The 17,500-nt window shown below is 39.0% G+C and overlaps 1 long non-coding RNA gene across 2 annotated transcripts; it reads left to right on the top strand.

Moving 5' to 3' along the window:
• The first annotated feature begins 9,276 nt into the window (after positions 1–9,276).
• On the top strand, positions 9,277–15,885 carry LOC123503515. Of its 2 annotated transcripts, none has more exons than XR_006674499.1 (3): positions 9,277–9,291; positions 9,657–9,787; positions 15,606–15,885. It is a non-coding gene; the product is annotated as an uncharacterized LOC123503515 (long non-coding RNA). The 2 variants fall into 2 exon arrangements; XR_006674500.1 differs by having other exon boundaries at positions 9,282–9,291; positions 9,675–9,787; positions 15,606–15,884.
• The last annotated feature ends 1,615 nt before the right edge of the window (positions 15,886–17,500 follow it).

Below are 17,500 nucleotides of genomic sequence, written 5' to 3'. Positions count from 1 at the left end.
TAATAATAATAATAATAATAATAATAATAATAATAATAATAATAATAATACGGTTTATTAGTAATTGCAGTACATAGATAGATAGATAGATATTTATTAACCACAGCTAGGAATCGATTTTACATTAAAAAACAATAATATCACATTAAAGTGAAAACGATATTACTTAAACAAATCTAAATGTAATAAAACACAACTGTAGTCCACAAACTACAAAATTCCTAATTAAATAAATCTAACCAGACTTCCCAAAAATCTTATACATATAACTTCAGAATATCATGAATGATCTTACATACTATTTCATCTGAATAAGTACCCGAAAACAAATCTTCCATGCAATCAAAATGATAAGTGTCACGTATTTGTAGTGACTTAGGACAGTCCTGTATGACATGCTGCTCGGTTTGTACCGAGCCACACTCACACAGTCTTTCCTCTACAGGGATACGCCCGCGGCCTCTTCTGTTCCACCTCCCTGTCTCTATTCCAAGGTTGTGACCGCTAACTCTAGAGCGCGTAAAAGACAATCTGTGAAATTCATTAATGTTATGTCTCACTCTGTACACTGGATGAACTGACAAACTTGGGTTCATATACTTATAAACTTCACATCTAGATGAGTTTGAGAGCAAAATTTGATTGTTAACATCTCCCATGATGGCATTACTATCCCTGATGGCGCTTGTAAGAACTCGTGTGCAAGTCTTCCGGTTGGCGTATTACATATTATTTAGTGCAAAAACAAGGGGATCATCTTCAAAATTGTGTCTTTCTTCTTACACTTTTGAAAAAACTTATGCTGTCTCAATTTCAGTAACTCAGGAAGCGGCAAGTACCCTGACTCAACGTAACACACTAGATTGGCTGTTGTTCTCACCCCCAACAGTTGTTGTAATGACCAATTGTACAATTTAATTATAGGTTTAAAGTCCGCCCCCACCCATGACTCACAACCATACAAGAGTGAGGAGATCAACGCTGCATCAAAAACCCGCCGCTTCACAACAAAAGGGATATCATTGTTCTTTTTGAGAAAGGATACAAACTTTAACACATGACACATTTTCCCTTTGCATGAGCCTTAACTGCTGACGAAACCGAGCCGTCGCTGGTGAAGGGTGAATCGAAGTACAAGTAGCTAGAGCAGTGATCTATGACAAGTCCATTCACCACCAGCGGCTCGGCATCACCAGCTCTGCCGTAAATTACATAAAATTTAGTTTTGCTCTGGTTAATTTTCATACCACATTCGTTACAAAATTCCTGTACAATTGCAATTTTTTGTAACATAGCTTCTCTAGATGTAGATAACAGTATAGTATCGTCCATTAGTACTAATATATGAAACCACTGGAGAAAACCATCTGACTGACAACGTTCCTTTATCTTATTAATCAAATCATTGACAAACAGAATAAAAAGTAAACATGACGTAGGCGATCCTTGTCTCACCCCAAGTGTTGTTGTCATGACCGCCTCACAAATCACACTCTCTGTTACCCGGTACATTGCTAACAAAGCCGCTAGCATCACCCGCCCACAACCAAGCCTTTTCATTACCTTAAATAAAACATCTCTTGGTACTAAATCATAGGCTTTAGAAAAGTCAATGAATGTTACAAAGTTATTATTTTTTTTCTTGCGAGCCATATCCGTTAACAGGCGAAGGGTCACAATGTGTTCTAAACAATCTCGCTTCCTCTGTGCTCCAGCTTGTTCTCGGTACGGTTTCAACCACTGACTCAGTCTTTTACACAACACCATGTCATACAATTTAGCGATTGCGTTAATTAATGACACTAATTCCCCGATAGTTGTTTGTGTCACACCTGTTGCGTGCGCGCACACACACACACACACACACATTTCTACCTGCACGCACGCGTGTGCGTGCAGGCAGAAATGTGTTGTGATGCCCAAGGCAGAGAGCCAAGAACGTAATGCGTAATGAGAGCTGATATTTAAGTGATCAGTAATAATACAAATATTTACGGGAAAGCGAGGCCACAACCCCTCGAGTTACATCCTGTACCTATTTACTACTAGGTGAACAGGGGCTATACATTAAGAGGCTTGCCCGTTTACCTCGCCGCGCCGGGATTCGAACCCGGCCCTCTAGATTGTGAGTCGAGCTTGCTATCCATTACACTACGCGGTGTGTGTGTGTGTGTGTGTGTGTGGTGACAAGGACTGGACAAAAAGAGGTGCCTATGGGCAAGAAAGGATCCCAATGTGCTCCTCATGAAATAATACCGTGACCGGCAACCCTGACTGAACTACGCACTAGTGACTAATGTGAGAGGAGCGGCGGTCTGAAATGGTCGTTTGAGGTAACAATTACCGTCCTGTTTTGCCTGCAGAGAGGATAAGATGTGAGTGGAGGAGTGAGGAGTTGGAAGGAAGAGGAAGAGGAAGAGAGGGTGAGCTAGAACACCCTTAAGCGACGACCTGAAATATATATGAAAAGATCCAAGCGAGGAAAGAATAGACGGTTAGCGTAGAGATTATTCAGGAAAGTGTTCAGAGAGGCAGAAGTGCAGGGGAGAGGAGCGCGGGAACTGTTTTTATAAGGATTAAAGGAGACCAACAGGGAGGTGAAAGTGACACACCGAGAAAAAAGACACTGCCAAAGTGATAATTATCAATGCAAGGAGAGCAAAGTGCGGTGTAATGTAGTCACCGGTGGAAAGGGAATAGGAGCGAGTTAAAGGGTCCCTTAAGTGAGGCAAGAATTACAAAGTGGCGAGCTGCACAGGAATTAGAAGAAAGAGGGCAGAGAGAAACTGGCTGAGATCAAATATAAAGAAGAGGGAGATAGAGGGGAGTGACCAAGGTTACTAGGAGGATGAGGGAAGAGGATGGGGAGTGATCGCCTTCCACGGAAACTTGTCACCCTTTCATCCTCACGGGGCGCCACTCACTACTGTGTCGCCCCTCACTGCTGGTGGTGGCCACAAGAGAGAGAGAGAGAGAGAGAGAGAGAGAGAGAGAGAGAGAGAGAGAGAGAGAGAGAATTGGGGGAACTAATAACATACTAATATTACGATGCTTCACTCGTCATAAATCTTCCTTCGCGTTTAAATGACACACATTTCCACATTTTCTTTATCATCAACCACAAATAACAGTAGATCTGGATTTGACACGGCAGTGCGGAGTCGCGCCGCCACTCCAGTAACGTACCCAGAGCGGTCGACTGGTAGTACGCGGCAGCTGACTGTTAAAGTTATAATTTTGTGAAGTTTTATACAGTATACTAATTATTACTAAATACCGCAGCAGTGAGAAGGCGTGTGCATTTGTGGAGGCTGTGAGGTGCACCAGATTAAGGGCTCTGCTGACCTCTATATGGAGGAAACATTATTATTATTATTATTATTATTATTATTATTATTATGTACATATTTGTGGCAAGTTGTATACACCCATGTCTACTGCGAATGAGTCATTTTAAAATCTCAGGCAAGCAGCGAGACGGCCAAGTGTTTAGCCTACGGACAGTCGTCACTCAAGTCACTCGGTTCAAGTCAGATGTGCTAGCCTAGGGATACCGCTGCAGCCAAGACTGAGAGGTTATAATTGTTACGTGCATGTTCAGACATTTTGACATCTGGGGAGACAATGAAACAGTGAAATGTGAATGCTGTTGAAAGAGTTTTGTCCAACAATGGATTTACAGTGAAAGTGTGAAGAGCTTGTGTCGAGGCTCACATGAAAATGTTATTATGCGCGCGTGTGATGCAGTCGCTAGTGATGTCACTGTGCAGTGATATTAATGAAGTACAGTGAGGTGAATAAGGAGTGAACATTGTGAGTGGTGTAATGCACACAGATTTAATTAACATTGTGAGTGGTGTATCCAACCGTGACGTGTGTAGGGTGACGCTGAGTGTTGTATGCGGAGTAATAAGTCAGTGGTACAGTGGAGAAGAACTGCTAGTGGTGACTTGAGGCGTACAATGTGAAACACTACAGTGAAATATAATGAGAGGTCACACAAAATGGGAGAGTGAGAGGCTGTAACTGGGACGTAATCCGAGACGCGTGCAACTGGTGGCAATGACTGCAGTTATGACATCTGGTGCCATATAGATAGTCAGTTTGGGAAAAGATAGTGACACTGGTGAAGAACAGTGACATGTTATTGACATCACTGTGACGTGGAAGTGTACTGTGCTGTTAAATGTTAAACTCACCTGATTACTAACGTGACTGCAACAAACCGATGAATGATTAACAGTGACTTGAATGGTAGGAAACAATGCCTAGGCAGTGACTGATAGTGACTACTGCGATATATTTCTTCGCGTTAATGATGTAAAAAAAATAATAAATAAAGCTCGCCTACGCGCTTTGTAAATAGTCTTCCTAAAACAAAGAAAAAAAAAAGTTGCATTTTTGTTAATGAAATTATATAGTGCAACATCGGTGACATATATAAGGGGTGGGATAGTAAGACACCAACAGTGATGTCCACGCCAAGCACAAACCTGGATGTCGCCACAGGAGGTAACAGTCACAGAGTGATGACAAGAGGCGTAAACTCACAGGTATGAATAAGAGATGAGCAAGTGGACAGCCAAAATCATGTAAAGAATTTATAAGTGAAACAGAATTTGCATTTTGTGTTTGAAATACAGCTGTAAGCTTGAAGTTGTATTTAAACATCCACCTGGTACTATATAAATTCTCGTGTTTGACTCGTATAACTGAGCGGTACAATGACACGGTTGTATGGATTTAGATATCGCTTTTAGGCATTGAATTAAACACAGTTAGCTTGCTTCACAGGGATTTTCATAGATTCATGTTGGCTTGGAGCCGAGATTTCGAGGTTTGAAATTTAAGGTCCGTTGTCCGGCTTTGGGTACATTACTGCAGCGCGGCGATTTTCGTGTCAAATCCAGATCTACTGTTATCTGTGCATCAACCCATAATTTAGTACATTCCTATTGCCGTTTAAGGTGCAACACACACACACACACACACACACACACACACACACACACACACACACACACACTCGCGCACACACTCACTCACTTTACCCTCTCCATCACATTCGCTTCTTTGACATGAGTTTAGAGATGGAGTGAGAGAGAGAGAGATTACTTTAGTTTTATCTTTAAATAGAGTAATTAGTTTTATCGCAGAGAGAGAGAGAGAGAGAGAGAGAGAGAGAGAGAGAGAGAGAGAGAGAGAGAGAGAGAGAGTAAAGCGAAGATTCCTAATACGCAATAAAACTGAAGATTACTCGGTGTGAGCTGAACCAGACTGGTGATGGAGGATGAGAATATGTGATGGTGGTGGTGGTGGTGGTGGTGGCGACAGTGGTGATGGCAGAAGGCTCGTAGTGATGATGATTGTGTTTTTGTCAACGGGTGGGACTAACAAACAGAAATGTCGATACACACACACACACACACACACGGTCGCTCTCTCTCTCTCTCTCTCTCTCTCTCTCTCTCTCTCTCTGTGTGTGTGTGTGTGTGTTGGGACTGGTGAGAGGAAAAGATAAATACTGTATTTTCGTTCCAAATTGACATGCTTTAGTCTTGGCTGGTTGGGCTGCCTCTGTGAGTCCCAATTGCAGCTTCCTCAGGTAAAGTGTGGTGGACAAATCCTCGCACTACGCTCCTCACGGGCACCGGATAGCGACTAGCCCTGCGCCAAGTATACACTGGCACGACTTTGCACTGGCCACATGTGTAAATTGGCTTCCTCGCTCTTGTTTGATGGGAGGCGCGCGCGAGGAGAGGCAAGACTATCGGGACGGGGAACATTGGCCTCTTGTTATCATGTGAAGCAAAGTCTTCTTCCGCTCAGGACATTGACTGTAACTAAATTATGGCTGCAGCGGTATCCCTAGGCTAGCACATCTGACTTGAACCGAGTGACTTGAGTGACGACTGTCCGTAGGCTAAACACTTGCCGTCTCGCTGCTAGACTGAGATTTTAAAATGACTCATTCGCAGTAGACATGGGTGTATACAACTTGCCACATGTGTAAATTGGCTTCCTCGCTCTTGTTTGATGGGAGGCGCGCGAGGAGAGGCAAGACTATCGGGACGGGGAACATTGGCCTCTTGTTATCATGTGAGCAAAGTCTTCTTCCGCTCAGGACATTGACTGTAACAGTGAAGATATTTTTCCTCCTAATTATATTTTTTCCTCACTTCTCCTTCTTTCGTTTTTCTCAACATAATATTGTCTTCTTGATCTTTTATTTAATATTTTGATGAAATTTTCTTCTCGCCATGAATGCCCTGTAATAAAATTTTCCGACTGGCTTCATTCTTTTGTTTTTTCTTTCTTCAGTATCAGATTTTCCTGAGAGTTTGGTGTGCCATATTTTCTTCTGCTCAGACTTCGTGGAGAAACCGGACTTAATGATTCCCTTGAGGTGAAAAAAATGATCCTATAAGCAGGGTTCATGGTATAACAAAAGAGTTTGGATTATATTAGCTTTTTGAGGGAAAAGTTTAAATGTTCCGCAAAACTAAAAACTAATGGTGATGGGGACAATCAATTACTATTACCACTTTTTATGCTGGAGAGAAGCCAGCCAAGGGCAACAAAATATTAATAAAAAGGCCCACTTGAGTGCTGGTTCTCTAAAAGATAAGTCAAGAATTAGTCAAAAATGTCTTGATACCTACCACTACTATTACTACTAGTATCAATATTACTACCACTACTCTCTCTCTCTCTCTCTCTCTCTCTCTCTCTCTCTCTCTGCGATAAAACTAATTACTCTATTTAAAGATAAAACTAAAGTAATCTCTCTCTCTCTCACTCCATCTCTAAACTCATGTCAAAGATGTTGTTTATAAAGCGAATGTGATGGAGAGAGTAAGTGAGTGAGTGTGTGCGCGAGTGAGTGTGTGTGTGTGTGTGTGTGTGTGTGTGTGTGTGTGTGTGTGTGTGTGTGTGTGTGTGTGTGTGTGTGTGTGTTGCACCTTAAACGGCAATAGAAATGTACTAAATTATGGGTTGATGCACAGATAACAGTAGATCTGGATTTGACAGGAAAATCGCCGCGCTGCAGTAATGTACCCAAAGCCGGACAACGGACCTTTAATTTCAAACCTCGAAATCTCGGCTCCAAGCCAACATGAATCTATGAAAATCCCTGTGAAGCAAGCTAACTGTGTTTAATTCAATGCCTAAAATCGATATCTAAATCCATACAACCGTGTCATTGTACCGCTCAGTTATACGAGTCAAACACGAGAATTTATATAGTACCAGGTGGATGTTTAAATACAACTTCAAGCTTACAGCTGTATTTCAAACACAAAATGCAAATTCTGTTTCATTTATAAATTCTTTACATGATTTTGGCTGTGCACTTGCTCATCTCTTATTCATACCTGTGAGTTTACGCCTCTTGTCATCACTCTGTGTGCATTACACCACTCACAATGTTCACTCCTTATTCACCTCACTGTACTTCATTAATCACTGCACAGTGACATCACTAGCGACTGCATCACACACGCGCATAATAACATTTTCATGTGAGCCTCGACACAAGCTCTTCACACTTTCACTGTAAATCCATTGTTGGACAAAACTCTTTCAACAGCATTCACATTTCACTGTTTCATTGTCTCCACAGATGTCAAAATGTCTGAACATGCACGTAACAATTATAACCCCTCACTCTTGGCTGCAGCGGTATCCCTAGGCTAGCACATCTGACTTGAACCGAGTGACTTGAGTGACGACTGTCCGTAGGCTAAACACTTGCCGTCTCGCTGCTAGACTGAGATTTTAAAATGACTCATTCGCAGTAGACATGGGTGTATACAACTTGCCACAAATATGTACATAATAATAATAATAATAATAATAATAATAATAATAATAATAATAATGTTTCCTCCAGATAGAGGTCAGCTGAGCCCTTAATCTGGTGCACCTCACAGCCTCCACAAATACACACGCCTTCCCACTGCTGCGGTATTTAGTAATGATTAGTATACTGTATAAAACTTCACAAAATTATAACTTTAACAGTCAGCTGCCGCGTACTACCAATCGACCGCTTTGGGTACGTTACTGGAGTGGCGGCGCGACTCCGCACTGCCGTGTCAAATCCAGATCTACTGTTATCTGTGGTTGATGATAAAGAAAATGTGGAAATGTGTGTCATTTAAACGCGAAGGAAGATTTATGACGAGTGAAGCATCGTAATATTAGTATGTTATTAGTTCCCCCAATCTCTCTCTCTCTCTCTCTCTCTCTCTCTCTCTCTCTCTCTCTCTCTCGTGGCCACCACCAGCAGTGAGGGGCGACACAGTGGTGAGTGGCGCCTCGTGAGGATGAAAGGGTGACAAGTTTCCGTGGAAGGCGATCACTCCCCATCCTCTTCCCTCATCCTCCTAGTAACCTTGGTCACTCCCCTCTATCTCCCTCTTCTTTATATTTGATCTCAGCCAGTTTCTCTCTGCCCTCTTCCTTCTAATTCCTGTGCAGCTCGCCACTTTGTAATTCTTGCCTCACTTAAGGGACCCTTTAACTCGCTCCTATTCCCTTTCCACCGGTGACTACATTACACCGCACTTTGCTCTCCTTGCATTCATAATTATCACTTTGGCAGTGTCTTTTTTCTCGATGTGTCACCTCCTGTCACCTCCCTGTTGGTCTCCTTTAATCCTTATAAAACAGTTCCCGCGCTCCTCTCCCCTGCACTTCTGCCTCTCTTAACACTCTTTCCTGAATAATCTCCACGCTAACCGTCTATTCTTTCCTCGCTTGGATCTTTCCATACATATTTCAGGTCGTCGCTTAAGGGTGTTCTAGCTCCCCTTCTCTTCCTCTTCCTCTTCCTTCCAACTCCTCACTCCTCCACTCACATCTTATCCTCTCTGCAGGCAAAACAGGACGGTAATTGTTACCTCAAACGACCATTTCAGACCGCCGCTCCTCTCACATGACTGCTTCCCCCTCCTTCTCCCCTTCCTTTCCTCCTCCCTCCTATCTCCCACCACTCCCTCCCATTAGTCACTAGTGCGTAGTTCAGTCAGGGTTGCCGGTCACGGTATTATTTCATGAGGAGCACATTGGGATCCTTTCTTGCCCATAGGCACCTCTTTTTTTCCAGTCCTTGTCACCACACACACACACACACACACACCGCGTAGTGTAGTGGTTAGCAAGCTCGACTCACAATCGAGAGGGCCGGGTTCGAATCCCGGCGCGGCAAGGTAAACGGGCAAGCCTCTTACGGCCGTATGCTCGTCTCTCAACATCATCCTTAAGTAAATACTTGGATTTCCCAAGGTAGCTCAAGACCTCCCTTAGAGCTTTCCCTTGAGGCATAATAGGCATTATATCATAATTTACCTATGACGAAATGGTAATCTGTTCCTATTGTGATAAAATAAGTGATTTTCAGATGTCTTTGATCTGAATATGAGGGGAAAAAACACAGATGCAAAAACGTTTACAAGACTTTGGTGCTCGAGTGAGAGAGAGAACTGAATTCGCGTTGTGATGTTTTCCTGCGTGGTGTCACGTTTACCTTTAACTAAAATATGTTTAATGAAGTGAAATGTTTAAATGTAAAACTATGTATTCAATATAAATAAGTATTACTTTTATTTGTATGTGGAAGTAGTAGAATTGAGAAATGTTCCTTTGGTAAGGCTAAACGCATTGGTTAGGTGGAGATGTGGCACCAGCGCCCATGTTCCAACGCTTTCAGCTGAGCCCAGGGAGAAGTGGAGCGAATAGATCACCAAGTCAACTGTTATCACATCTGTATTTCGTACATAAGGTAAGTACATCGATAAATACCATTACGAATCATCACCTGTACTAGGCAGCAAGGCTGATATAGGACAGTTACTCAGATATCGTGTGTATAAGGACATGCTGATCCTTAGGTGCGTAATGTGCAGGCAGAAGGCCGTGTGTCTAAAGGAAGTATTTGATTCAGGAATGTAGAATCTTGTAGTTGAGTTATTTCAAAGATTATTGAATGATCAGGCTGCCTTGTTGAGAATAAGACAGTCTGACGAAAGTACGTGGCTTGTGCTTAAAGTAATCACGCTATTTGCACTTTCTCTCCTTGTGGGTTGTGGCAAATTTACTTTATTTTTTCCTCATTTGGCCACACAAGTAGTTTTCATTGCACGGTGTTGGAAGTGTTCTGTACAGCCACACACCTCCAGGGGGATGCGCTTGTTCTCTTTGACAAAGACAAATAAATAGTTATTTATGCCCTTAAGTTATATACTCAGTAGAGGGAGAAAAAAAAAAAAAATAAATATAATATATATATATATATATATATATATATATATATATATATATATATATATATATATATATATATATATATATATATATATATTCAGATGTAGGTGTGGTCTTAGGGAACCGTAGATTCAGGAGAAACAATACAACGAGTGAGGTAACGAACATCATGTTTATTCCAAACGTTTCGACTTTTTCTTAAGTCATCATCAGTGGTTCTATAATTGGAGAAAAAAAAACATAAGTTTATAAAACACATTAAATGTTAAAAAGTTAAACATAAAAAAAAAGGGCTAAAAATGTAAAGTGGTGTAGCAGACAACATATTATTTAAAGCAGGCCTGTTGGTTTTAATATACATAGATTCTAATATTCTTAAGTCACTTCTGCTACATGAATCAATAATTTTAAAATGATCAAATGTTATTTGCACCTTACATTTAAGGGAGTGTTCCCTTATGGAGGAGTGGGGAGGGTTGTGTAGTCACGGACGACTCGTTCTGCTTGACTGGCCCATATGCTCGGCGACACGAACCTTGAAAGCTCGAGTGGAGCTTCCAAGGTACCCAGCCTGGCAGCTTGGGCAAGTGAAGCAGTAAATGATCGACGAGCGAAGGGTTGTCGGAACAACGTCTTTAAATTTAAAATAACTGTTTATCTTGAAGGTGTTATTATGGACTAGTTGGAAGTTTATTTGTGGATAGTATTTCGTAAGAGGTTTGACTAGTGTTTCTTCAATGTTTCGTGAGACAGATCCTAGATAAGGTAATTTAAGAAATACTTTTTCTTTGTTGACATTAGGTACATTAGACTTGGGTTGGTATATACTATTGAGAAATTTGTTTACAATTTTGTCAAAAGGTAGGTATGGTATCCATTGTCTTTGAAATAATTCTTTAGAAATACAACTTCATCATGAAATAGGGTGTATGTTGATGACAGTTCATAGGCTCTGTGAAGCAAAGTTCGGACCGCATTTAGTTTATACTTTATATTACAGTAACTGAAGAAACTAGTGCCTAAGCCTGAGAAGGTTGGCTTGCGATAGATGGAGAACAATAATGAGTTATCTTGTCTTTTTATGAATAAATCTAAAAAAGAGATTGTACCTTCATTTTCTTTGTCCATAGTGAATTTTATATTAGTATGTTGAACATTAAGGTAGTCAAAAAACAACGGTGCCTGATCTTCACTGTGAAACACAATGAAGGTGTCATCAACATATCTGTGATACAATAAGGGTTTGAAACTGGAAGGATAATTCTTGAGCCAAATCTTTTCATGATGACATAAAAATATGTTAGCAAAAATGGGACCTAAAGGAGAACCCATAGCCACTCCGTCTGTTTGTTTGTACAACTCATTGTTAAAAATAAAGGGGACATCCTTAACACATACTTCTAATAGGGATTTACAAGGGATGACAAGAACCTTGTTAAAAACAAAAACAAAAAAACATTCTATATAAAAAAAAAAAAAATAAAAAAATAAAAAAAAAAAAAAATTTCCATACTTTACATTTTTTTTTTTTTTAACCAACTTTAACATTTATTGTGTTTCATAAACTTATGGTTTTTTCTCCAATTATAGAACCACTGATGATGACTTAAGAAAGAGAGAGAGAGAGAATAAACATGATGTTCGTTACCTCACTCGTTGTATTGTTTCTCCTGTATATATATATATATATATATATATATATATATATATATATATATATATATATATATATATATATATATATATATATATATATATATATATATATATATATATATATATATATATATATATATATATATATATATATATATATATATATATATATATATATATATATATATATATATATATATATATATATATATATATATATATATATATATATATATATATATATATATATATATATATATATATATATATATATATATATATATATTTTTTTTTTTTTTTTACATTACAAGGGCACTGGCCAAGGGCAAACAAAGTGTTGGAAAAAAAAAATCCCGCTGGTTGCCAGGCCCTGTTAAGAGGAAAGTAGAAAGAGAAAAACAAAAAATCTAAAAGGAGGGTCCAGTTAACGTAAGAGGTGTCTTGACACTCCTCTTTTGAAAGAGTTTAAGTCATAGGCAGGTGGAAATACAGACACAGGTAGAGCGTTCCAGAGTTTACCAGTGTAGGGAATGAAGGAGTGAAGATACTGGTTAACTCTTGCATTAGGAAGATGGACAGAATAGGGATGAGAAGAAGTAGAGAGTCTTGTGCAGCGAGGCCGCAGGAGGGGAAGGCATGCAGTTAGCAAGTTCAGAAGAGCAGACAGCATGAAAACAGCGGTAGAAGACAGATAAAGATGCAACATTGCGGCGGTGACTTAAAGAATCAAGACAGTCAGTTAGAGGAGAAGAGTTGATAAGACGAAAAGCTTTAGATTCCACCTTGTTTAGTAAAGCTGTGTGTGGATCCCCAGACATGAGAGCCATACTCCATACACGGGCGGATAAGGCCCTTGTACAGAGCAAGCAGCTGGGAGGAGAGAAAAATGGACGAAGACGCCATAGGACACCTAACTTCTTGGAAGCTGATTTAGCAAGAGTAGAGATGTGAAATTTCCAGTTTAGATTTTAGTAAAGGATAGACCGAGTGTGTTTAATGTAGAGGAGAGGGAAGTTGAGTGTTATTGAAGAAGAGAGGATAGTTGTCTGGAAGGTTATGTCGAGTAGATAGTTGTAGAAATTGAGTTTTGAGGCATTGAACAAAACCAGGTTTTCTCTGCCCTAATCAGAAACAAGTGAAAGATCAGAAGTTAGGCGTCCTATAGCATCTCGCCTTGAGTCATTTAATTGTTGTTGGGTTGGGCGTCTGTTGAACGCTGTTGAATAATGCAAGGTGGTATCATCAGCATAGGAGTGGATAGGGCATTGAGTCAGATTTAGGAGATCATTGATGAATAATAGAAAGAGAGTGGGTGATAGGACAGAACCCTGTGGAACACCACTGTTGATAGTTTTAGGGAAGAACAGTGACCGTCTACTACAGCAGCAATAGAACGATCGGAAAGGAAACTGGAGATGAAGGTACAGAGAAGGATAGAATCCGTAGGAGGGTAGTTTAGAAATTAAAGATTTGTGCCAGACTCTATCGAAGGCTTTCGATATGTCAAGGCCGACAGCAAAGGTTTCACCGAAGTCCCTAAAGAGGATGACCAAGATTCAGTTAGGAAAGTAAGAAGATCACCAGTAGATCTGCCTTTACGGAAACCATACTGGCAATCAGAGAGAAGGTTGTGAGCTGATAGATGCCTCATTATCTTCCTATTAAGGATAGACTCAAAGGCTTTAGAAAGGCAGGAAATCAAAGCTATAGGGCGGTAGTTAGAAGGATTGGAGTGGTCACCTTTTTAGGGACAGGTTGAATGTGAGCAAACTTCCAGCAAGAAGGATAAATAGAAGTAGAGACACAGATGAAAGAGTTTGACCAGGCAGTGAGCGAGTTCAGCACAGTTTTGAGAACAACAGGAGGGACTCCATCCGGACCGTAAGCCTTCCGAGAATCAAGGCCAGAGAGGGCCAGGAAAACGTCTTTATAAAGAATTTTAATTTCAGGGATGAAGTAGTCAGAGGGTGGAGGAGTAGGAGGAATATGCCCAGAATCATCCAAAGTTGAGTTGGTAGCAAAGGTTTGAGCGAAGAGTTCAGCTTTAGAAAAGAAGAGACAGCTGTAGAGCCATCTGGATGAAGTAAAGGAGGAAAGACGAAGAAGTAAAGTTGTTAGAGATATTATTGGCTAGATGCCAGAAATCTCGAGAGGAGTTAGAATTGGAAAGACTTTGACATTTTCTATTGATGAAAGAGTTTTAGTAAGTTGGAGAATAGATTTGGCATGATTACGGGCAGAAATATATAGGGCATGAGTTTCAGCAGTTGGATGGCTACGGAACCGTTTGTGAGCCGCCTCTCTATCATTGACAGCACGAGAACAAGCAGAGTTAAACCAAGGCTTTTTAGCTTTAGGGTTAGAGAAAGTATGAGGAATGTATAGCTCCATGCCAGAGATAATCACCTCTGTTATGCGCTCGGCACAAAGAGAAGGATCTCTGACATGAAAACAATAATCATCCCAAGGAAATCAGAATAGTACTGCCTTAGTTCCTCCCACTTAGCAGAGTTAAAATGCCAGAAGCACCTCCGCTTAGGCGGGTCCTGAGGCTGCACTGGAGTGATAGAACAGGTAGCGGAAATTAGATTGTGGTCGGAGGAGCCCAACGGAGAGGAAAGTTTAACAGAGTAAGCAGAAGGGTTGGAGGTTAGGAAAAGATCAAGAATGTTGGGCGTGTCTCCAAGGCGGTCAGGAATACGGGTAGGGAACTGCACTAGCTGCTCTAGGTCATGAAGGATAGCAAAGTTGAAGGTTTGTTCACCAGGTTGGTCAGTGAAAGAAGATGAAAGCCAAAGCTGGTGGTGAACATTGAAATCTAAAATATATATATATATATATATATATATATATATATATATATATATATATATATATATATATATATATATATATATATATATGTATATATATATATATATATATATATATATATATATATATATATATATATATATATATATATATATATATATATATATATATATATATATATATATATATATATATATATATATATATATATATATATATATATATATATATATATATATATATATATATATATATATATATATATATATATATATATATATATATATATATATATATATATATATATATATATATATATATATATATATATATATATATATATATATATATATATATATATATATATATATATATATATATATATATATATATATATATATATATATATATATATATATATATATATATATATATATATATATATATATATATATATATATATATATATATATATATATATATATATATATATATATATATATATATATATATATATATATATATATATATATATATATATATATATATATATATATATATATATATATATATATATATATATATATATATATATATATATATATATATATATATATATATATATATATCATGAATGATTTAACAGCTATATATAGGTACTACCAAAGCTTTTGTTTAGTAGATACAGGTTAGCTTAGGATAGGCTAACCTAACCTAACCTGTTCTTAACACAGAGATGTTGGGTTCACTAATTAACTGTATCTGAAATGATAGTGGCTGCATCACCGCATAAAGATAATAGAAGATAGGCTTCATAGTTACATGAATCTGTTCTTTGCATTTTTTACATATTTTTGCTTTTACAGACCTCACCATGGATGAATTTACTGATATCCATGACCTGGAGGAATTAGAGGCTGTGGAAGAGCTGGGGCCTCACAGATGGCTACTGCAAGAAATCTCTTCCCTTCGACATTGATGAGCCAGAAAATGTTCAACACCATCATGATACTGCCCCACCAGTACCAGCTTCAGGTTTTAATGTAGCCCATGTCATTGAGAATCATTTCTCATTTCTGATGTGTGTGTGTGTGTGTGTGTGTGTGTGTGTGTGTGTGTGTGTGTGTGTGTGTCTTCAGTTAGTTGTATTTACCTAGTTATAGTTTTACAGGGCTTGTGCATTATGCTCGTTTGGCCCTGTCTCCATATCTACATTTGTCCAACTTTTTCTTTCAGTGTGTGTGTGTGTGTGTGTGTGTGTGTGTGTGTGTGTGTGTGTGTGTGTGTGTGTGTGTGTGTGTGTGTGTGTGTGTGTGTGTGTGTGTGTGTGTGTGTGTGTGTGTGTGTGTGTGTGTGTTTACACTTATTTGTTATTTTATTGGTACATGATGACAAAAAAAAAATAATAAATAAAAAAAATAGTATGTCTAGATATGCATTTTTCTCTTATATTCTGTATTGGTATATTTGTGGCTGTTCTCGTTGCTGATTAAGTACACACACACACACACACACACACACACACACACACACACACACACACACACACACACACACACACACAGGCGAACATTGTAGGTAAATTCCTAAAACAATGTACAGTATATGTATGTGTGCATTTTTTTGTTTTGTTCATGTAGGTTCATCATGTGTGTGTCTCTGTTCATTGCCAATAAATAATCTTTTTATTATATATTTGTTTCAAATAAAATATATCCTCTACATGTGAAAAATATAGAAGTGTCCCAGAAGGCAAAAAAATAATCCAAGGAAAAAAGATAAATACATAATAGATAAGTGTGCATATGTACAATATCTATATCAAAACATGATCCATACATGAGTAGTATTACATTTTTTTTGTTTTCATGTTGGTAAAATATAGATCAGAATAAAGTGTGGCTGATGAAATGTCTGATTAGTGCATCACTAAACAAATAAATGAGGTGAAATGAGGAAGAGAATGGGTGTTGACTATTAGTAAGGTAGTTATGAGAATAATACTATTACATTTTGTGTTTTCATGATGTTTAAATCTAGATCACATCATATTCTTAGCTGGGGGAAACCTATTTCTGCATAATGCTGGCGTTATTTCCTCCCAGGCCTTCTTGTTGTTCTGTATACTGGGAGCTCGTCGTTTAGCCACAACGACAGGTCTCCCTTCAATGAGAGAGAGGAGAGTCACTCTCTCGTTTTCAGCTAAAAAACACTAGCTAAAGGGGAATGTTTTATCTCCTCAAGGCTCAAATTCCGCGGGAGCGAGAACGTGCACATGTCGCACGCTACTCCGGTACCATAACAAAGCATTCGGCAAAGTATGTCTACTTATGTGTCTATTCATTCAAATAAGTTAATAAAAGCATCATAGCATTTATTATAGTGGCTATTTTTAATAAGGAAAAGCATATATACTGACATATACAAAATGTCAAGGACGCCAATTTTCAATAACCGAAAGCTCTAACAGTGTTACCAGATAAGCGAGTTTCAACGTTAGGTGTGATCTAGCATCACCGCAAGGTAGGGAAACATCGTGAGACGAGAATACGGCCCTTAATGTGTAGCCCCTGTTCACCTAGTAGTAAATAGGTACAGGATGTAACTGGAGGGGTTGTGGCCACGCTTTCCCGGTGTGTGGAGTGTGTTGTGGTCTCAGTCCTACCCGAAGATCGGTCTATGAACTCTGAGCTCGCTCCGTAATGGGGAAGACTGGCTGGGCGACCGAGATGAACACACACACATACACACCTCGCCGGCA

This window comes from Portunus trituberculatus, chromosome 14 (genome assembly GCF_017591435.1).
Source record: "Portunus trituberculatus isolate SZX2019 chromosome 14, ASM1759143v1, whole genome shotgun sequence".
NCBI classification, from domain to species: Eukaryota; Metazoa; Arthropoda; class Malacostraca; order Decapoda; family Portunidae; genus Portunus; species Portunus trituberculatus.
This window is presented reverse-complemented; position numbering and strand designations above follow the sequence as displayed.